Consider the following 23,130-nt stretch of genomic DNA (forward strand, 5'->3'; position numbering starts at 1 on the left):
AAGAGCGTGATGTGCTTATGAATGATGTGTTCCAACATTTTGCATGACTGACGTCAGTGAAATTGGTCTGTAGTTCGACAAACACTGCTTATCTCCAGATTTATAAAGAGGGAGCACTTTGGCTAACTTCCATGAAGAAGGTACAGTAGAGGATGGTAAGGACTTTCTGAATATGACTGACAGATATTTTGATGACCACAACGAATAACGAACAAGGAACGCGTTGTGTATCCCGTCCGGACCGGTGCATTTCTTAACATCCAGATTTAATATAAGGTTGAGGATGCCTTCGCAGTTTATCTCAACGTCACTGATAGCTTCAGAAGAAACTATATTGGTAAGTGTCGGGATAAAGTTGTTATCGGAAACAAACACGGATTGGAAATACTTGTTGAAAGCCTCGGATATCACCGCCGGGTCGTTGATGACGTCATTATCTATTCTGAAAGAAGTGGATGAAGCATCGCGAGGTAATATAGAAGACCAAAATTTTCGTTAGTTAGTTCTTAATAAATTGTGCAGGCGTACGCGAAAAAAGAAATCCTTGGCATTTTGCAACTTAAGATCGAGTTCATTCTTTGCCTTAACATATCTATCCAACGCCATGGCATCAGTGCCTCTTCTGGAACGCCTTAACCTTCGAACGTGACGGGACAAATGCAAGATATCACGAGCCATCCATGGAATGTTAAAATTTCTTTTCTTTGTTTTGATGGGCACAAAACGTTCGATACATGATTTGACAAGATGCTCAAAGTAATTAGCAAGGCAGTTGACGTCCTGGTTGTCTGCAAGTGCACTAAACGTATCGAAATGATGAGATAAGGCATCAGTAATAGAATTGTCGTCCGCACGAGTGAAATCAGGGAAACTAGTAAACGTGTAGGGGGATTTAGAAATTCGACAGGAGAGTGACACTAAAACACCTTTATGGTCTGAAATAACATCAATTACCTCACAAGAAAAGTCGCGTTCGGCTAGGTTAGCGCTTAAAGGAGTTGGTACACCAAATTTTGAGGCTATGAAAAGCATGTTGTAGGCTGCTTCCGTATGCAAGGACACCCAGAACGAGGTATTGGACGCTGCAAACATTTCAAAATAATTTTAATTCAGCTCCAAAAAGTCATTAAAAACTCTTTCTCGTAGTCGAGACCCATCGCTAGCGCGGCAGTTACTACGTCACAGAGATCGATGAACGAAAATATCGACGTCATAGCACACTAGCCTAAAAACGTGACGCATGATGAGTAGCGATGAAATGCCGATTACGGAACCTGCTGAGCCGAGCGACTGAGCATAGCCTCCACTATGAGCGAGCTACAGGCACATAGAAATCCTTTCTTAATGCAAGGAAGGGGTAAGGCGTGCAGACATGGACACAAGAGGAGAGAAGTGGACAACACGAACGCCGCACGGCGGCCCGCGAACGGTAAACTGCGTGCGGCGAGTTGCCGTTCGGACGGGCCTTCACACGTTTGAGTGTCACTAGTCGGCCGACTCCGAAAGGGACAAGATATGCGGCGTTCGTGTTGTCCGCTTCTCTCCTCGCATAGTCGCATAGTTCGACAGCTCGGAGCGGTCTCTTGTTCGCTTGGCCTTTCTCAATGTGAGGGCCCGTCCACGTTACTGGCACGGAAACTCGCCGCACGCCGTTTGCCGTTCGCGGGCCCCCGTGCGACGGCGGTTTTGCTCGCGAACGGCGAGATTTCCTTGCCGTAGAGAGGTCGGGCTCGGGACCCATTTGTGCGGCAGCCGTACGGCGAAGCGGCCAATCAGCGACCGAGGAGTGGTCACTCTGGCACCGACGGCAGCTTCACCGCGTCTGATCGTTCGGCGCCGCCGATATCGTCGCTAGGCCTTTTCCGGTTCACTTCAAAGCTAAAGCTTACGGCGCTTCGGAATGAATCACCGACTCTCACTAGCCGCAATATTTTCTTAAGGTTGTTGTCGCTCTTCGCAATAATTATAATAATCGCGACATGCACTTCGAATCGCCAGTTGTTGACCTGCTGGCAGCGCACGCGTATGCGCGAGCAGACGACGCAGCATAGTTCTACGTCACTATTTTTTGTGGCCCACGTGACCAAGCCATGTAGCGTTTCCTCCTCTGTGACGTCATAGCATCCCCTGGAGCCCAGAAACCGAAACCGAAATCGCTCGGTATAATAATGCTAGTATTAAATTATTTATCTGATATATATGAATCACGCTGTGTGCATCGTGCTCCCTGAAGCATGACGCAACGTTTGAATCAGCAAACGCATGAACGAAAATTTTGATGCCTCCACCTTTTTAAAAAAACTAAGGCAAGGACGGAATTTAACGTCGTTGCACTAGGAACAACCTGGCGAGACCAAAGGACAAGGAAATGTTTATTAGTTCTTTACAAATAGCTGTGTCGCGACCGACTACAGACAATGATGGCCAGTGGATGCCAGGGACGTTGAAGTCACCCATACAGATAAAACTCGATGAAGCAATGTTAATCTCGCTCATGAAATTTGAAACAGCATGAAGAACATCAAGAGTAGAGCCGGGGGGACGATATATAACACTAATCACAATACACCGATTATGAAGGTAAATTTTACACCACACGGATTCTGTTTCTGGAAGAGAAGGCAAGACTGAGAATCGTAGATCCGACCGGATAAGCAGTGCCATGCCACCACCAGTACCACAAATACTGTCAAAGCGCACGGAAACAAAACCGGCTGGAGTGAACTCAGATTCGTAAATACCATTGTGCAGCCAAGTCTCTGCGATGCCAATAACATGGGGGGAATGAATACATATAAGGGACAATACGTCAGGAAATTTTTTAACAATACTGCGAGCGTTTATATTTAAGACAACAAGGTTCTCAAAACGGCCAGGATGAATTCAGGAAGTGGATGGAACGGAAGTCAAACGGCCAGACTCAGAAGAAACACGTTCAGGTGTGCCATTACTAATGAGTGTGAACTGTCATCCCAGTTATAACGAACCTTGTTAATGAAAGCATGATCATATCTCAACTTCACAACAGAACCGCTGTCTCAAAAAGACGCTGATGCGTCCCAGTTTTTTTTCCGAATTAACTGGACCCTAGAAGAGAAATCTTCTTTAATGACGAAATTTGAGCCCTTGAGTTTTGAGACGTTCCTAAGAACCTCGGTTCTGTCACTCAAGTTAGAAAGTTTTAGAATGACGGGACAAATGTAACCAGTGCGTGCTCTACCGAGCCTGTGGCAGCGCTCAATATGAGGGCAGATAGTCTTCAGGTGCTCAGTAAACACAGATGATACTGCAGTCATCAGGGTGGTAGCGTTTTCATTCATTGCTTCAGAAATACCGTGTATTATCAGATTGTGTCTACGGGAATGATATTCAAGACTGTCATTCTTTAAGACCAAGTCCGTTACCTTAGTAGTCAAGGCACTTATTTCGGTACGTAAATAAGATAGCTGACAAGCGTAAGACAGCTGACATAAGGAAGTATAATATGGATAGAATTGAACATGCTCTCAGGAACGGAGGAAGCCTAAAAACAGTGAAGAAGAAACTAGGAATTGGCAAGAATCAGATGTATGCGTTAAGAGACAAAGCCGGCAATATCATTACTAATATGGATGAGATAGCTCAAGTGGCTGAGGAGTTCTATAGAGATTTATACAGTACCAGTGGCACCCACGACGATATTGGAAGAGAAAATAGTCTAGAGGAATTCGAAATACCAAAGGTAACGCCGGAATAAGTAAAGAAAGCCTTGGGAGATATGCAAAGGGGGAAGGCAGCTGGGGAGGATCAGGTAACAGTAGATTTGTTGAAGGATGGTGGACAGATTGTTCTAGAGAAACTGGCCACCCTGTATACGCAATGCCTCATGACCTCGAGCGTACCGGAATCTTGGAAGAACGCTAACATAATCCTAATCCATAAGAAAGGGGACGCCAAAGACTTGAAAAAATATAGACCGATCAGCTTACTGTCCATTGCCTACAAACTGTTTACTAAGGTAATCGCAAATAGAATCAGGAACACCCTAGGCTTCTGTCAAGCAAAGGACCAGGCAGGATTCCGTAAAGGCTACTCAACAATAGATCATATTCACACTATCAATCAGGTGATAGAGAAATGTGCAGAATATAACCAACCCTTATATATAGCTTTCATTGATTACGAGAAAGCGTTTGATTATGTCGAGACCTCAGCAGTCATGAAGGCATTACGGAATCAGGGTGTAGACGAGCCGTATGAAAAAATACTGAAAGATCTCTATAGCGGCTCCACAGCCACCGTAGTCCTCCATAAAGCAAGCAACGAAATCCCTATAAAGAACGGCGTCAGGCAGGGAGATACAATCTCTCCAATGCTATTCACAGCATGTTTACAGGAGGTATTCAGAGACCTGGATTGGGAAGAATTGGGGATAAAAGTTAATGGAGAATACCTTAATAACTTGCGATTCGCTGATATTGCCTTGCTTAGTAACTCGGGGAACCACTTGCAATGCATGCTCACTGACTTGGAGAGGCAAAGCAGAAGAGTGGATCTAACAATTAATCCGCTGAAAACTAAAGTAATGTTCAACAGTCTCGGAAGAGAACAGCAATTTAGAATAGGTAACGCGGCACTGGAAGTGGTAAGGGAATCTAGTTAGGGCAGGTAGTGACGGCGGATCCGGATCATGAGGCGGAAATAATCTGACGAGTAAGAATGGGCTTGGGTGCGTTTGGCAGGCATCCTCAGATCATGAACAGCAGGTTGACATTATCTCTCGAGAGAAAAATGTATAATAGCTGTGTCTTACCAGTACTCACCTACGGGGCAGAAACCTGGAGGCTTACGAAAAGGGTTTTACTCAAATTGAGGACGACGCAACGAGCTATGGAAAGAAGAATGATAGGTGTAACGTTAAGGGATAAGAAAAGAGCAGATTCGGTGAGGGAACACTCGCGAGTTAATGACATCTTAGTTGAAATCAAGAAAAAGAAATGGGCATGGGCAGAACATGTAAGGAGGAGGGAAGATAACCGATGGTCATTAAGGGTTACGGACTGGATTCCAAGGGAAGGGAAGCGTAGCAGGGGGGGGGGGGCAGAAAGTTAGGTGGGCGGATCAGATTAAGAAGTTTGCAGGGACAACAACACCAAAATTAGTACTTGACCAGGGTTGTTGGAGAAGTATGGGAGAGGCCTTTGCCCTGCAGTGGGCGTAACCAGGCTGATGATGATGATGATGAAGTTTGGAAAATGTGGATTGAGGTCTTTGCGCCGGCAAAGTTGGAATACAGTGACATACTTGAAAAAATAAACAGCTCTACAAAGACGCGAACTAAGAGAACGTGTACGACGGACAGGCGCGGTACAGAGTACGTGGTACAGATGTCGAATGTGTGGTCTGAGGCTAACTGTGATGTAGGCTGAAATCAAGTAGTCTCTAGCAACCATAAGTGTTGTATGAGTTCAGGCATATCGTGCTGGCCCAAGGCACGTCCATAGAGCTTGACGCTAACTTTGAAGGGTGTCTGTCTGAGCATGTGTTGGTGGGCTAGTTGGTTGAGCATGATTACAAAGACGGCGCCGAACAAAACAACCCACGAAGACGGGGAACACGAGAGAGCACATAGGCGCACTAACAACTGAGTGTTTTATTTCTTGACATAGTAATATATAGCTGCTGCGAAGTATCAAAACAACAAGAAATAAACAGGGCAGTCATCTGCATCGCACAAGGAAGCGAAGATACAGAATAACATTTTTAAGAGTCACTCTCAAGATATGCCAGTTCCTTTGTCGAAAGCGAAACTGAGGCTTCACTGATGCTTTCAAGTCCGCGCTTTTTTATCTCAAGCGCTTCCAGTATCCAGTATCTTGTTGTTTTGATACTTGGCAGCAGCTATATATTACTATGTCAAGACATAAAACACTCAGTTGTTAGTGCGCCTACGTGCTGTCTCGTGTTCCCCTTCTTCGTGTGTTGTTTTATTCGGCGCCGTCTTTGTAATCATTCAAGGGTGTGAATATTTGTTTTACATGTGTTCGCCAAAACTGGGAAGCTGTAGCTTAAAAAATTGTGCAGAAACACCACTGGAGTTGGCTGACTAGGCATAAGCAAACCCCCTAATTTCGCTTGGCTCACCCGCAAATTTCGTTTTGGCCCATCGTGAAATTTCCATTTGGGCCACCCTCAAATGTCAAGTTGGCTCACCCGCAAATTTCCGTTGGGCCACACCTAAATTTCAAATTTGCCCATCCCAAATATCAAGTGGGCCCATCCCCACAGCTTTATTTGGCCCATCCCTAAATTTCAAGTTCGCCCCCCCCCCGAAAAAAAAATTTGGTTGTCCCATTCGCAATTTTTAGTCGGCCCATGTCTAAATTTGAAGTAGGCCCACCCCCAAGTTTCAAGTAGCTCCGCTACCAAATTTCACTTGGCCCACGCCTCAATTTAGGCTCGCCCACCCGCAAACTTATGTTGGCCCACGCCAAAATTTCACGTTGGCCCACGCCAAAATTTCACGTTGGCCCACCCCAAAATTTCAACTTAGCCCACCCATAAATTTCAATGATCTCACCTAATATATGCTTGCTTCTGCATTTTCTATGGAGCCCTATGTGTCCCTATGAGTATGCACAAATTTTATGATACGGCTATTCTCTTTCAACATTTATTTATTTGAATTATTCTTTATCACCTGTAAAGCTACCAATCATCAACATTTGAACTACTGTATGGATAAAATGTCTTAACTTCGCAAATCACGCATTCTTGTACAAGTATTTTCGCTGTGGCACTCGCCAAAGAATGCCGATGCGTGAAAAGTTTAGAAACAGTGTTCTCTACAGCTGCAGCATGGACCATACCGACGCCTCCCAGGTGTTCCCGCGTAGGAAATTCATTGTATACGTAATCGAAATTAGCCTCTGCGTCAGGTAGATGTAGTGGAGGCTCCATGAAAGGTCCCTGCCAATAACCGAACCTAAGAAGCAATGAGAATTCTGGTATGTGATAACACGGACATTGAGCGAAACGTGGTACGGTGTAATAAGCCAATGTCAAACGCCACTAAAGCACGTTTTTTGATGGACCCACTAAGGCGTTGTTTGGGGAAATGCGAACAAGTTAGGGTGGCTGCCCGCTCAATTCTTGCATCCACTTGAGGACGAGTCATGGCAGAAGACTAAAGACAAATATAGTTGGCCTACATTGATAGGTGGATTGTCTCGGGCAATATTTCAGCAAGACTATTCATAGTCATGTTAAAGTGAATCGGGCTCAATACCCCGCCCTGTGGAACGCCACGGTATGTTAGTAGTTGGCAGCATGGCTATCTTCGGTCTGCATAAAAAAGGAAGTTCTTGTCAAATAGTCGGGTATATCCAGTGAAACATTCGACCATTGATTCCAATAGCCTGCAATGGTTGGAGGATTGCTTCATGTGTGACATTATTGTACACCCATTCCGTATCGAGAGCACCACTGATATCCGCTTGAGGAATTTTTACAGTGGAGCTGTTAGAATCTCGCTTGGCTTCTCTGGACGTGTGCAGCTTCGCCGAGCTGGGGGCGGTAGTACTGAGAGAGAGGGACAGCAGGGCATAAAAATAGCATCGCGCAGCATACTGACGCGGCGAGGGTGGGTGGAGCCTAGCTAGGAAGAAGGAGAGGTGCGCACGCGAACGATCAATGGGGCCCGGATGTGTGCCCTCTCCTTTGACGCGCGAGGCAGGGGGATCAGGCAAGGGAAGAGCTGCGTTCTTCTCCAACGGCTGCTACGGTGTCTCGATCTCCTCCTCGGCCGCCGCTCCATACAGGGGGGAGACAACCGCGGCGTCTACTACGGCGTTGACCACGCGAATCGTGGAAGCATAGAAGATGCCTTTGGCGGACACCGTAGGGACTTATTGCCGGCGCTCGTGTATTTTGTGTGCGGTTTGGCACACTTTACTTGCCTCCCCCAGATCCACTGCCCGCTGGTGTTTACGATAGCAGACCCACGCATAATGTTGTTTGTTATATGAATGTTGTGAGGTCAATAACATTGTCTACTGATGACTTGCCTCGCCAAAAGCCTGTCGTGAAGTCATGGTCGCAATGATGCGTTCGAGATGCCATTATAGGCGTGTAAAGATCATCCTTTCCATTGTTTTCCTTATGGAACTTGCCAGGGCAATATAACGATATGATGCCAGGTCGATATGCGAACATTGTTTAACTGCGCGAACAAACGAACCACAAAGACAGCGAGGGACAAGGACGGGCACAGTCCTTGTCCCTCGCTGTCTTTGTGGTTCGTTTGTTCGCGCAGTTAAACAATGTTCGCTAATATCTACCAACTCGCCCAACAACAAGTTCTACTAAACTATCGATATGCGACTTTCCTGGTTGGAGCAGCGGTACAAGCCGACTTATCTTCGGTTGCTTAGGAACAATGCCGCCATACCATGAGTGGTTGTACTAATTCAACAGCTCTTGCCTGGCCTCTTGTTCGAGACGGGCTAGCAGAGCATAGGTGATGCCTTCGGGCCTTGATGAAAGTGAACGTCAAGAAGCAGCCAAAGCTGCATCAAGTTTTTCGACAGTAAATGACATTTCAATTTCTGGGACGCGAGACACAGGAACGGCACTCGCGTTTTCGTCGTTGGGCGTGACACACACGCGAGCCATCCGCACACGAATATTATTTGCCATCTCATGTTGCGTCTGGCAGTGATGTACGGCTAAGGCCATGAAAGGATGTCCCGGTTGCACAGAAAAGCGCAGGCCAGGAACAGTTCTACAGGTTTATGACAGTGGTTTACGGGCGTCCAGTGATTCACAAAATGACTTCCAATGTTGTTGCTGCAATTTGCGCAAACGGCACTGGATTATTGTCTTGTTTTCACTTCCATTATCAGGTCACAAACTGCCTTCCTGCGCCTGTATCTTATTTCAGCTCATCGTCGAAGTGCAGGGGGGCTCTCCAATTCTACGTCGATTTGGGAACGGGTCACGGTCATAGTTAGAAGACATGAAGCTCATTGCCTCTGCGATGGTCAAAAGTATTGATTGTAAAATAGAGCATTATTTATATTGGCATGCTTAAATGGTGCATCCCATACTCACCGCTAAGCCTGGATCTGAAGCGCACAGGGTATTATCATTTCTTTAAAAAAGTTATGCGGTTATACGTGCCATAACCACGATCTGATAATGAGCCACATCGCAGTGGAGGACTTCGGAAATTTGGGCCACCTGGGGTTCTTTAACGTGCACCCACTTCTAGGTACGCCGGGGTTTTCGCATTTCACCCCATCGAAATGCGGCCGCTGTGGACTGGTTGCCAACCGGCGACCTCATTCATAGCAGTTCAATGCCATAGCCACTAAGCAACCCCAGCGGGTAATATAATTGATTGGTTATTATTGGAAGATTGTCTACGTTGGCTTGCAAAGTATGATCTTCTGGTGCCAGCCAGAAGATCATACTTGCCAGCCTCATCTTCTGGTGTTCACTTCTGCAATCTTTGCTCGAAACAATAACCTTCATAATATTTACGGATGCAAGTGGTATTTCTAATAAAGAATAGGAAACAATGTAGCCATAGATAAAAAACAAAACGAAAAAAAAACAGGATGGCCACCTGGTTACAGCTGAATTTTTTACATGCGGAAAATCCTTTGCAAAAATAGTGTTAAACAAAAGCTAGAAACAAAACACAGAAAGAGAATCACAGCGAAGCAACAAAGCGAAAGCGTTCGTCAACAGCCCACCAAGATAACGCGCAATATTTATCGAATAAGTTACTTCATGGGAAAAGAAAGATCTAGGGCGCACTTTGGTGTTGTGACGGCGCGTGAAATCCGCTGCTTCTAATATTTTGCCTCCAGATAGGTCTGCGTTCAAGTCCACTGTGAAACAGGGATCAACAATCAGGCTCGTCCTCGAGTATGCTTCTTGCCAAGCGTTATATTATTGCCACATTCACGTGACTGCTTATTAGCACCCCGCCCAGTGGTGATCAACCGAGGAGACCAGATGCTGCGAGAATTACCATTGTGGCTAGATGGCAGTAAATGAGGAAGGGCGAATGAGAAGCGGATGTGACGAAGTACTGGTAGGAATTCTGACTAAATATCAAACATTTATCGCTGTCTCAACTGTAGCTAACAGTGGCTACAGGAAAACAAGAGACAAATGAGGGGGTAAAAGACAGGGGCGTTAACCACAGCAAATGGGGTTGTCTACAGTCTACTTTGCAAGAGTAATTGCGTTGAAAAAAAATTGGCAATGAAGATGTCAAAGAAGGAACCAATGTAGCCATAGCGTGCCTCGTTTTCCTGTGAATTCTTGTTAACGTTCCTAGGTGTACTAACTTGAAAGACAACGAGATATATGTACGACTGCGCCAGCGGATACAAAGCGCAGTGGCCCTAGACGCATGAGTGTGCACCGAATTTTTCCGAGCGAACTTGCAGCGTGCTATTGTTTGCCGAACCTGTTCGAGAGAGCAATTCTCATTTTCTGTTATGGCACTGTAATGTGACCTTTCTAGCATCTATTTTCATAAACTGGTACATGCACCGGTGGCATTGCCATGGTCTTTTCTTTCTTTTTTCACGTTAACACGGCAAAAATGTGCACGCTATCACGATTCACTTACCAGGAAATGTATCCGTTCGCACAATGAAAGATGCGAATATGACTATTTCTGGCATCCATAACGCACCATGCATGGTGTCTTGCCGTTCATCATCTTCATATCGTCGATCTCTTGCATGTGTGCTAAGTTTCGTGTGGATGCACGCGCATACGAATTTTCGATGCACGACTTTCCGAACGGTACTTCAGAAGCCAATTGGCGGCCCCGGACCAGGCCCCGCGGGCTGCAGTAGCCAGTGGGACCCTTGAAGAGGGGCTCCACCCACACCATCGAAGCGCTGTCCTTATTCAAATAAAGTTGCTTCTTTCTCTCTCTCTCCGACTATATGAGGAGCTGCTGCAAATGGTGACCACGTGACGACTACGCGCGCTCGCTTCCCGGATGGCTGCGCGCAGAGGCCCCTTTCTCCACTCCCACTGCCTTTCCCGCAATATTCCCATGCTGCAGCCAAGGCACCCCATTCCCTGCTTTCCTTTTTTTTTAATTGGGAAGATTCCTTCTCCTGAGCAGCAGGAACGTCGTTGCAATACGCACCTCCAGTTAAGCAATCGTCCGCGCCTCTACTGGCGTACCGTGGTCGCGACTCCTCGCGGGTTACAGGTCACAGCACCGAATGTTGGAGATGCCGCAAAAGTTCTGGCGGGTGACTTCCACTCCGCTTCCGCGATGCGATCCAGAGAAGGCTTAAATTCGAACGTGCAGGTTTGAGTAATACCTTTATGGCTTCCACTTCGCTATGAAGAACCGAGACCTTCAAACGTGATGACTTAATTGAGTAAGATTTACCTGAATGCAATCAACTTCTACACTTTCAGCGGGAAAACCACCTGCGCATTGTTGCCATTCAACATTAAAAGAATTCGACTGACTTTATTGACCGTTTGGTGATACACCTGCACCGCCGAGGGAGCGCATGCGTCTTGTTTGCTTTAATGCGAATAACTTTCTTCGTTTCTTTTGCCCATTTCAGTTTGTCGGTGGTCTAACTTTCTCTGCCACTGCCAATGAACGCACGAATAGGGAGCATTGCTGAGTTGCGGGGCGGGGTTGGCGCCAAACATCAACTGTAAAGTGTTCGATATGCACATGCTATCAGGAGGGGTGGGGGAAGGGGCAGGAGATGAGGTTAAATTTGAGGTGAGTAAGAGGCACATACTTCTGCAGCCCTAATGAGAGCACGGCTCAGTGCCTGTGGGGAGAGGGAAGGGGCAAGAAGGAGGATAGAAGATTGAGGGAAGGGTTAGAACGGGAAGGTGGCTGGTAGTGGGCTGCAGCAGACCCCCAGACTCTTGTGGACAGCACGGTGTCCTCAAGAATATATGTCGTCTGAGAGCTTCGTGCTGTCTGAAAGTTTATGTCGTCTCTCTCTCTCTCTCTTCCAGATTCTTTGTCCCGGTTCTCCGCCGCCTGCGTGGATGGTTGCTGGCTGCATGCTACGCCATCCTTTATTATTAAGTCATGCTATGCCATCATTTATTGAATAGCAAACAGCGAATTATTGCTTTCTAGAAGTTAAAAATGTTACTATGAAAAATTTTCTCGGTACCGCGCGTGTTCAGAAATCCAATTATTGGCTTCTTTTGTGAAAAGGGATAACAGTGTAACTGTAAGCAGTTGCTCAAAGATGTGCTGTAGAAAAGATATGCAGTATGTGTGCAAAATTATGCTCACGTAAATGCCGTATATGGTTTCGCACTGGCGATTGTCTTTTTTCTAAACCGATAACTAAGTTGAATTATTAAGTGGCAGGCGCCGAATTTGTGTCACTGCGCAAAACCTTTTAGCTGCAAGAATTTGACAAATAAATGCAGTTAGGTGCTCACGGCATTGCTGTTCCAAGAGGCTAATCACAACTTCAAGGTACTCGCCAACACTATATAGTCAAATTTAAGCTTTTCTTCTTACTCTTTCGTTCCGCCAAAGACGAGAGCGGCCCTTCGTCACGGTGGAAATCGTGCAATAAGTGACAGCTGCGACAACACCCACGAGCCTTGCGCGTAGCCGCTCGCCATCGCCCCTTGCAAGAGCAGAGATATCCGTTTTAGGCTCGTAGCGCAGCTCGGAAGAGCAAAAAAGGAAGGAGGTAGGGGTAATCGAAGGGAACGGAAAACAGAGTGAGCGCTCACTATGTTCTCCGTTCCCTTTGATTACCCCTACCTCCATCCTTTTTTGCTCTTTTGAGCTGCGCTACAAGCCTAAAACAGCCATGACATACCAACTCGGCCAAACTGCCACGCTAGTGATATTCGTCACACACTATGGCACCGCGGACTGACCCCAGCAACTGACGGCGCGGACAAGCGTAGCCCTCCCCACCTCACGTCACACAGCTCCCCCCCCCCCTCCCCCTCCCGCCGCTTTCCTTAGGGAGCGCAGATGAGATCGCAAACGCGGCTGCGGACACCTTCGCCGCCGGCAACTCAGCGCATGCGCAGGCCATCTTTCCTCCGCTCCTTCACCACTTTCCGCCTCATTGTTTCACGGTAGCCTTCTCCTCTACTTTGCCCCTCGCGCTTTCGTTTTTCAACTCTCGGTGCGCTGTGCGTTCGCTTTCATCTATCGCTGTGCTCGTTCGCTCGGTTATAAGGTACGACGCCGAGGCACGCTGACGCTCAACGCAGAAGTGAGCACCAAAGAGCCGCGCTCTGAAACGGATATCTGTACCTGCGAATTTCATCCTGGCATGAAATTAAGTTAGAAAACAATCGCTCTAAACAACGCCCATAAAACCACGGTCCTCATTTTTTAACGCAGCGTTAAGGGCCCCGTGTCACCGAAAATCCGGTGTCGGCGTCGCTGTGTGCAAAAATTCCCGTATATATTTAAGTATATGTATGTGGAACGTCTTGCTATATGGCGTGTGGTATTTGCGGGCTATATTGGCGTACCAGCTTTTCACTGAAGCTGCTCATACCTAGTCTTACATTCTTGACAAAGTGATTCTTTGGAATTTTGAGAATGACAGCCGACAAACAATTGTCATAAAATAAGACACCAACTGCGCATGACTTTTATGTTAAATCTCATCCGACTAAAATATTGAAAAGAACGAAATAATAAAAGAAACCAAAAATGGTATAATTTGTTTTGGCGTGGCTGCGCATTTCCTCCCAGATCGGTCCGCGCAAGACCCATGTTTCTGCCAGAGTGCTCGCCTTCATGCATAGCTTGAATTCTAGCCCAAATGAATGTTGTCCTGAATCATGCATATAGTTCGCCGCCACCGTTTCCCGGTAAAGATTACGGTTTACTCTAAAAGTCTCTAATAGAGACTTTTAACCTGCCCGCTATTCCGCTAAACGGGAGCGGTTTGGGCGGATTACCGGATTTCCGGGGGCGTAAGCGTGAGTGCACTCTAAAAACTAGGAAGGGTATCGCGGGAGTGAAGCGGCCGGTTCACTCTTCAAAGCGTCGTTTTACTCTCGCAAAATGTCGAGGAGAGTGAAATGCATTGTTCACTCTGTCACCAAGGAGAGAGTGAAATGTGCTTTTCACTCTCCCCTTCAGAGAGAGAAAGTAGAACTACTCTTGCGGCAATAGAGAACATAACGTAGCGTAATCTTCTGCTTCAACTGTAGGTGGCTGGCCCCGAACATGGCAATGTATCATTCATGCACGCTGAGCAAAGAACACATCGTTTTGCTTCTAAGACGATGATGCTGTGTGGTGTTTTGTGGCGCAAGGGCCAGGTTTGGCCAAAGAGCGCCATGACAAGTGGTAATGTTAACGATGTATTATGGAAGATGTGACTTGGCTGTAAAGTGGCCTAAAAATAGTCGCTGTAAAGTGCGTAAAATCTACGTGCTATAAAATTATGGCGATGACTAATGACGAATACTATGAACATTAAAATCCATCGTAAAGGAATGATGCATTGTTTGAAATATGCGAGATGTTAAATTGCTTACAGCACTACTGCTTCGCCAGAACCCTTGAACCACAAGGGCCTAGAGGCATGTGCTATTCAAAATAATTATCGCAGCGGCATCCTCTGAAGAGAGGAAGCGCTACGAACGTGTGGGGCTAATAATATGCAACACAACATCTTTCAAAAAACCTAGGCGGCGTTGGTGTCAAAGAGTGGTTCTGGGCCAAGTAACATAACAGGATGAAGGGGGATGTGGTGCCGGTATGCTAAGAGAAAATGTTTTTTTTCTTTCGGATTCGGCTTCCCGACACTCCAGTAGGACGTGGAGGACGGTCAGCCTCTCCCCGCATCTACCACAGGTTGGAGGCTCGTTTCCCGTGTGTAAGAAGTTATGTGTGCCAAAAGTGTGTCCTATTCTTAGACGGCAGAATAGGACATCTGTCCGGCGGGATTTTGTTACAGGAGGCCAGAAACCTAATTGTGGCTTTATTACATGCAGTTGCTTCTAAGAGAACAGGCCGCCGGAGTTCAAAGGAACGCGTAGCGAGCGCTCTACTTTTTCACTCGGATTTGCTCCACCGCGCGCGCGCGCTCAAGATCGCGGAACAACACAGCACCGGAGAAAGGTGATCCCTACAGCGAGCTGCACCGCCGCCGCGAAGGCCAGCCAACGGAGATCGTATGTCAGCCATCTCGCGTCGCTACGAAAACACGACAGTCGTTCGTCATGCCTTGGATATAACAGCAAATCCTCCACGGTAAGTGAATTCTAACTTAGGTGCACATTCTCCGTATATGTCATGCTATCGCCAGGAAGTCGTCGCTGCGCTTAGCCGACGCGATTGACAAAGGACTAGGCATACGCGCTGTGTCTCTCCATGTCAATCGAAAAAGCCAGTCGTCGCGATAACTGCATGTGATTTTATCACGTTGCCGTTGTCCGTAAGAGCTTTAAAGATCGCAAACGCTGCCAGAACTATGGTATGTTCAATAAGACTCCAGGCGAGAGGACGCTTAAAATGGTTCGTTCACCAGCCCGTGATTCCGAGCCTATGCGGAGCGTGATTAGCGTGCGTTTTGTGTGTTTGAATTTATTCAGTTTAGCAGTCTACTGTGTACGGAACGCTGTTGAACTAAGGAATCACATAACAGAAGGCGTCATTTTGCTGGCAGCATGCTTTTTTTATAAATAAACCGCGCGCTTGACGGTGTCTCGCGCAGGGGGAATCTGCGACCACTGAAGTTACGTGCAGCACCAGTGCTAGTTAGAAACTTTGCCGCAGGCATTCAGCTGCATGCTGCAAGAGGTCAGTTGGGCGCGTTATCTTGAACTTACTGAAAACGCATGAGGAATCCATGTTTTATGCTGAAAAGAGTATGAACCCCATATAAGCGATCTTGCGCGCGGCAGCTACAAGCGACGTGATGGAGATGGCTGTCGCGTTCGCTCGTCGCCTACAAGTCGTACTCCGTGCGAGCGACGATATTGAGCGACGCCTCCCCGGTGTTGCCGGCATGAGGGCTGCAATAACGCGTGTCGCGTGCTTTAGTAATTTACGTTGATGTATTTTACTAAAAAAGTAGCATAAAATATTTCCGGAGGTCTTGCCGTTGGTTCTTATCCTTGCACGTATAAAAATTGAATCATTTACTCGTTCCGCGCTACAATCGGTAGTATTTGAGCGATGTACATCTAGTTCCGGCTTCGTGCTATTGGCTAGTCGCTCATAGCACTTTTGGGCGACGAGCGATGATTTCTAGATTTCCAGAACCGAGCCATCTGTTCAAGCGACGGCCCGTTTTGTCGCTCATCGCCGTCGCGCACTAAATCGCTCTCACAGTGTTTATCCCTAAGACTGAACTGTTTTTGCTCATGTATTGAAATGGTGTGATTATAGGTAGGTCTGGTTTTGTCTCCTGTTGCGGTTTTCGTGCATGGTGCGAAACTGAAAGGATGCTAATGTCTACGAACTCGGTGAATTGTCGAGCAGCTAGTTATGCATCGGCATCGAATATAACGGCCGCTGTGTGGCATTAGAATTGCAAGGGCGCTTCTTTGCATACGCTTATTGTTTTGGACATGCCTGTGCATTTGCTAATATGAGTTGGCGTGTCAGAGTTATGTCATATGAATCAAGAAGTGGTTTAGGGGCCCTTTAAGCCACCCTGAGCAATTATTCCTTCAGATATATTTAAACATACTTTAGTGATGATGCATAATAAGGTGATCTAGTCTGGCTCCTCAGTGTTTTAAAATTTTTGGTTTCGAGAGACATGTTTCCCGTGCCTCTTGAGTATCTCTTCTAATGAGGCTTAACTGTAATGTATGCACACAATTGTATAACTCCTCCTGCAAGTATTATTCCTTAAGCCTGGTCACTGATGTGCAAAGCTTGTGGTTAAGTTTTGATGTCCGTACTTTTTAGAGCTATGTTTATTAATTCAGGCTGTTCTTATTGGTTCTTCGATGAAGGAGACAATGCCTACGAAATTATTGGCCCTGATGACGAGAGCCCTCAAGGGGCAAACGACATCTCTGTTGCAGAAGTGAGCCCGATACCACCTGAAGTTACCATGACAGGTGGCACGGCAGCAATAGATACAGAGAGGGCCATGTCTACTGCAGCTGCAACAGTGTACGAGGCAAGCAGCAGTGTGTCAGCATCAGCAGCAGTGTCAGAAGGAACCGCACCAGGCCTGGTAGAGCAACATGTGTGCTATCACTGTGACTTTTTTTGTAGTGCATACAGCTCATTTGCTCAACATACAAAAGCTTTTCACCACGACTGTGAGCCAGTGTTCTTGTGCAGCAAGTGCAAGACTAAGTTAGCTGTTATAACACAGTACAAGCATCACTTTAAAATATGCAAACATATTACAGTCGTTGCCTCCCCAGCCAGCCCACATAGCGACAACAACGTGGAACACATGGTGGGACACACCTCTTCTCCATTAGAAGATAGTAGAGACTGTCAGTGTTGTTGCTAGATTAACTTTTCTTTCTAGGCAACTAGAAGGACAACACAGGTGTCATAAGATTGTTGTTTATGTTGTTGTTGAAGAGGTAAAAAAGAAGTTTGATGCAGCTGAAGTGCCAACTGATATTGAGCAAATCAAAAACAACCACCTGAGAAAGCAACACTATCGAAATTTGGGTATCTATGTGCCACCAACTCTGGTAAAGATGGGATAGGACAGAAGTGTGATGAAAATCACACAGACACTGCAGTTCCATCACTGGTCACAGTGAGCACTGACTTGTAGGGCAAGAGAGTCAACTGAAACGAACATTATGGCGTAGTGTCATGCTCCCATGTGACGACTTTCCATGTTATTTTGCATGATACAGCTCAACCTCCAGAAACGACTGCAACTTGTCTGTAAAAAACTTTCACAAAAAATTATTCACAACACTATTAACAAAGCAGTATCTTCTTTTTTTGTGGGTTCGAGGTTCCCGGGTGTCCATTAATGCAAAAATTGCGGAAAAAAAGAACGTGTCGTACTTACACCTTTTTATCAAGTACGAGGGGGACAGAACTTTTCTAGTCATGCATCTTCATCATACTATCAAGTTTTGAAATGCCTTTTATAATTATTATTACCAGTTATACCTGAGTGCATTGTATGCATTTAGCAGGTGTAAAATCAGGTCAGTTGGATCAGATGCCTTATCTGCAAGAGAGCCCTATATTCAAGAAATTTGAATTAAAATAGGTACGTTACAGATGCAGTCTTTCAGCACTTTATTACGTGTGGTTTAAGCATTGCTCAATACTTTTGTGGATGGCAGTTTCAACCGGCACAGCACTGCGCTTTGTCACGGTCACGTGTCTTCAAAGCGGTGTTTACCATTTGTGTTGATCTGTTTGTGTATTCATAGAGCAAGTTTTTAATTTATTTTTTCCGCATTCTTGTGCTTGCACTAAGCTTGTATAAGGCAGTTACAAAATGAGCGTCACTATAACGAACTTTTCTGTTGAGCTTACACTTGCAAATAATAGTGTTCAGATGGCCGCACTTCCATGTAGGTGCAGCGATAGCTTTGGGTATGTTCTCATGTTTGTATAAATCTTATATAAGCTAGTTACAAATTGTATGTCACTAAGCATTGTGATATTCTTTAAAGAACTGCTTGGTTGGTTGTACACTTGTGAATTAGTATTGAGGCGGTGGTATTTCCATGTAGGCGCACTGCTAGCTTTCTGTGTGCTCACGTGTTTGTATTAAGCTTTTACAAGGGAGTTACAGCATGTACGTCACTAAGCGCTGTGATATTTTTAAAGAACTGCTTTGTTGGTTTTACACCTGTGAGTAATAGTACTCGGGTGGCACTAGTCGTGTGTAGGTACACAGGGACCATTTGTATACATTATGCTCATGTAAAGCAGTTACAAAGTGTATGTCACTAATCACTGTGATATTTGTTGAAGAATTGCTGATGGTTTTACACATGTGAATAACAGTGGTCAGGACACAGTACTTGCGATGTATAGTTGAATTTATACAGTGCCAAGACATGGGCTGTATACGTACCAAAAGAAATGTATGTCATTATATTGTTGTGATTATTACTGTTTGGATGTTATTAAACTCTAATAACATTTTTTCTTGTATCTAGTGAGGTATGGCAATTTGTCATGCAACCAAACTGAGGACCTGAACTTGTGCATACAAATAAACAGCTAATTTAAGAGTATACTGCTCATATTATGCGAAACCAGTTTAACAAATCTTGTACTACAATGCTGGAAAAATGACAGAGCTGACAGGGATGTACAGAAAGAGTTCTGCACTGGCTGAAGGACTGCCCCACACTGGAGTTGGTAATGTTGCGTTTATTGCAGTAGAACAGTAAGTGCACTTCTATTAAAAATGGGATAGTCAATGCAGAAACATAAGGCAGACGAACAGATGTGGCACATTTTTTTCAGGGCCCTCCATGCCTACTACTGCATTTCTAGTCTTCCTGTGCTCTTCGTATAAGCCCCTGTTCAGCCAAGGTTTTTATTCCATGACAGTTGTTCTATTGGGTTCGTAGCAATATTGAAGAAAAAAATGCAATGGTTTTCAAGAACTTTCGAGGCCCCGACACAGTAACTTCAAGGACCTCGTGCAATTTTTTTAGTAGTTTGGACAGGCAATAACTTGTTCAACAGCATCGTTAACTTTAATGCAAACAAAAGAAAACAAAACAAATCGCATTTCACTGATTTCAAACATTTGAAAGACTGCTAATTTGCCTTTCACACTAAACGCACACAAGGAAGCATTTCAAAAAAGCGCTCAAAGTTTTTCTGCAATAGCACAATTAACTACTTGGGCCTGCAACATTTGCAGTTTTTGAATACTGTCTGGTTTGACAGTATATGTGATGTCATCTGTTGCCTCAGCTTTTCACCACCAAATAAGCAAGTTGTTTGTAATTTCCTTTTATTGTGTCTGTAGCTCTCGATTTGCTCATCACGGCTTTTCTTTGAATGCCTCAACTGTTGAGCTTCCTGCTTCTGCTCCTCCAGGTACATTTGTCGCCGGTTCCGTGTGCCTAAAACTGGTATCTGCAGCTCCTTTGTAATTTCAACTTTAACGATGTCGCCTTCTTTCTAGTACCTCCACAGACAATTCTCTGTGACATGCGAAGAGTGTCACAGAAGGGAAAAAAAAACGCTTGGCAATGTCTGCTAAGTCTAGCCAAGTGTACAAATTTAAGGACTTTCCAGTACTTCTAAAAATTCCAGGGTTTTCAATGCCTTGAAAATGGCATTTTAGAAATAAAGGGTTTTCAAGGATCGCTACAAACCCTGGATTCTAGCACCTAAATAATTTTACAAGCTTAATTTGGCGTGGAGTTTGGAAATTCATGCTTTTTAGCTAACGCTGCACTATCTCTGTACATTGAAGCCACGAGAGCGCAACCATTTTGGAGTAAAGCAAAATACTGAAAGCTTTTAATACCACTCTTTTTCTATGGAGCTTCGTATTGCCTAGTTAAGTTTACGAATGTGCCTGGTTTTGGTGGGCGTTTCTTCGACATTTTCTGTGAGAAGTAGATAACTAACCCCCATATTCAGAAATAGATCGTAATACAAAGCTCATGCTTGACTTTATATAAACGACGCCTGGTGCGAACGTCCCCTAGACGCTCACTGCCTTTCTTTTGGTGCGTTCACGGCTTGCGTCATTTAGATCAAGTCAAGCATGGGCTTCAAGTTATGATGCATTTCTGAATATGAGGGTAAGCGTGCGCAATTCCGGGCAACGCATTGTGCCATTGACACTGAGAGGAAACGGGTTAACAAAGTTAACGCCCTATGCTCCTAAACTTTTGCCTACCTGTGGTGTGCGTGTATCGTGCAAGAAGGAACAGCGCAAACACCAGGACGAAAAAAAGCATCAACCACACCAGTGCTTCGTGGTGTGGTCCATGTTTTTGCGTCGTCCTTGCGTTGTGCTGTTTCTTCTAAAATGCTCAACTAACTAGCCGACAAGTCCATCCTGTGCATATATATTGAACACACGTATGAATGTAGATGGTCTTCGAAGCTTTTAGAACGAGCACTGCCACCGGATACGAGCAGTGCACGCGTAACAAGTGGACACATTAGTCATTTACACATGCGTGCCAATGCATGTGACGCGGCTATCGGCATAAGCAGTCTCCAAATGCTGGAATGCATGCTCTTCAAAACGCTAACGATCCGCTGCTAATGCAGGACAATAGCTCACAGCGGACTGAACCGAACTTTAAACTAATGCACTTGAAAAGAACGCCTACACGGCAGCGTGAGGCACGTCGAAATGCCTGGTACTGGCGTCGCAGTTAACCACATACGAATGGAACTGGCGGAAAAAATAAACAGAAATGCTCACCAGTATACGCGCGACTTAAATTCACATACGTGGATGGTTGGCACGATACTTTGTATCCGCGTATTTTCGGAGAACATATAATGCATGGACTGGAAAAGCACTCGATCGTGAGCTGAACGGCACATTTGTTATTTTCCTGGGGTGACGACAAGCCGTGAATAGCTCTCACGTCGTCGTCTACGTTGTATTCCTTCGTTAGTCGTAGCAAGGAATGGAAATGATGCAAACGCAAACGTATTCCAGTACACAACAGCACAGCACACTGCTGAGAAACTCCACCCACCGCAGCCGATTCCTCAAATACATTTGTTATATATATAACCTCTAAAACAACACGACTGAGCGTGGTGGTTTTGTGGTGTAATGGTTAGGATGTGTGCTTTGAATTGTATAGATGCGAGTGAACGCGGGTTCGAATCCACGTGATGTATAGAGCAACGTGGTTCTCCATAAGTATGTGATTCCCTCGACTATTGTGTTCTAATTAGACTATGCGTCTCCTGATTGTGAAATGTGCGGAGATAATTGCGGATTAATGGTTAATTAGCTTTTTTTCGTGCGCAGTGGCGTTCGCGACGCATACGCATAGGCCGATTCCGAGCAGTCACGCCTCATGGTAGGCAGCAAATAGCCAGGAAAAATGACTTTAAAATCCTGCATAACTTTGCTCACGCCTATTCTGTAGGCCGCTTGGAATTGGGCTACTGACTCTGAGGAGCCGCCTAGGGAACGGTATATCAGCGACCCTAATTTGATCTGATTACCTGCCTGCATGCGTGGCCAGGACTTTGCTAAGAGGGTATTGGGAAGAGCACTAGCACTCTGTTTGGGGGAGTAGAAGTACTCGGTCTGGTGGAGTGCCATTACCCCTGCGGTGAGAGTATTAGCACTCTGCGGAAGAGTACTAGCACTCCCTGTGGGAAGAGTATTATCACTCTGCGGAAGAGTACTAGCAATCCCTGGCGGTAGAGTAACAAAACTCTGTCAACAGGAGTTGACCTACTCTCTCTCAAAGAGGGTCGATCTACTCTCGAAAAGAGAGTGAAATATGGGACAAGCCGCTACTCCCTCAAAGAGAGTGCCCGGCACTCCCTTTGTTTTTAGAGTGTGGCCAGAGTGGTGCAGCCGCCTGGTAGCGTAGAGTTCAACCAGACAAACACATGGCTAAAATTGCAGTAACACACTATATCCTGCTTCGCTGCTAGTGCAAATTTTTAGTAGCGGCGTAATTGTGAACACGATTACGCCACTGTCAAAAATTTACACCTGCAGCTAAGCAGAATATAGTAATTAGCGCTGTGTTTGTGTGGTTGAGCTTTACGCCACCAGCTGGCGCCACCAATCTGACCGCTCACGTTTACGCCCCCGCTAAACCGGAAAACCACCCGCGCTTGGCGGAATACCGGACACGCTAAAAGTCTCTATTAGCTGCACTTCCCGGGTAGCGTGAGAAGCAGTCAGGGATCTTTGAATGCTATCGCGTTCCGATCTTAAGAGGAAGCTTTAGCTCAGGTGCTCTTATTTAAATACATGTAAAAGGAGAATTCGTTTTATCGGCAAGCACTGCACTAAACTCGGCGAGGTTTCCAGCATTTAAAAAAAAAACTTAAAATCCAGTGTCTCCAATTTAGGTCGTCAATTTCTTTATTAAAAATTGGAAAACATTTTCAGAAAACGAAACTACAAAGTTTACAACTCTGTAACTCAACGACGAAAACTGATATCACAATTCTGTTAATGGCATCTCATAACGCATCTAAAGCGG

Source organism: Dermacentor albipictus, chromosome 2 (assembly GCF_038994185.2).
Source record: "Dermacentor albipictus isolate Rhodes 1998 colony chromosome 2, USDA_Dalb.pri_finalv2, whole genome shotgun sequence".
Taxonomy (NCBI): domain Eukaryota; kingdom Metazoa; phylum Arthropoda; class Arachnida; order Ixodida; family Ixodidae; genus Dermacentor; species Dermacentor albipictus.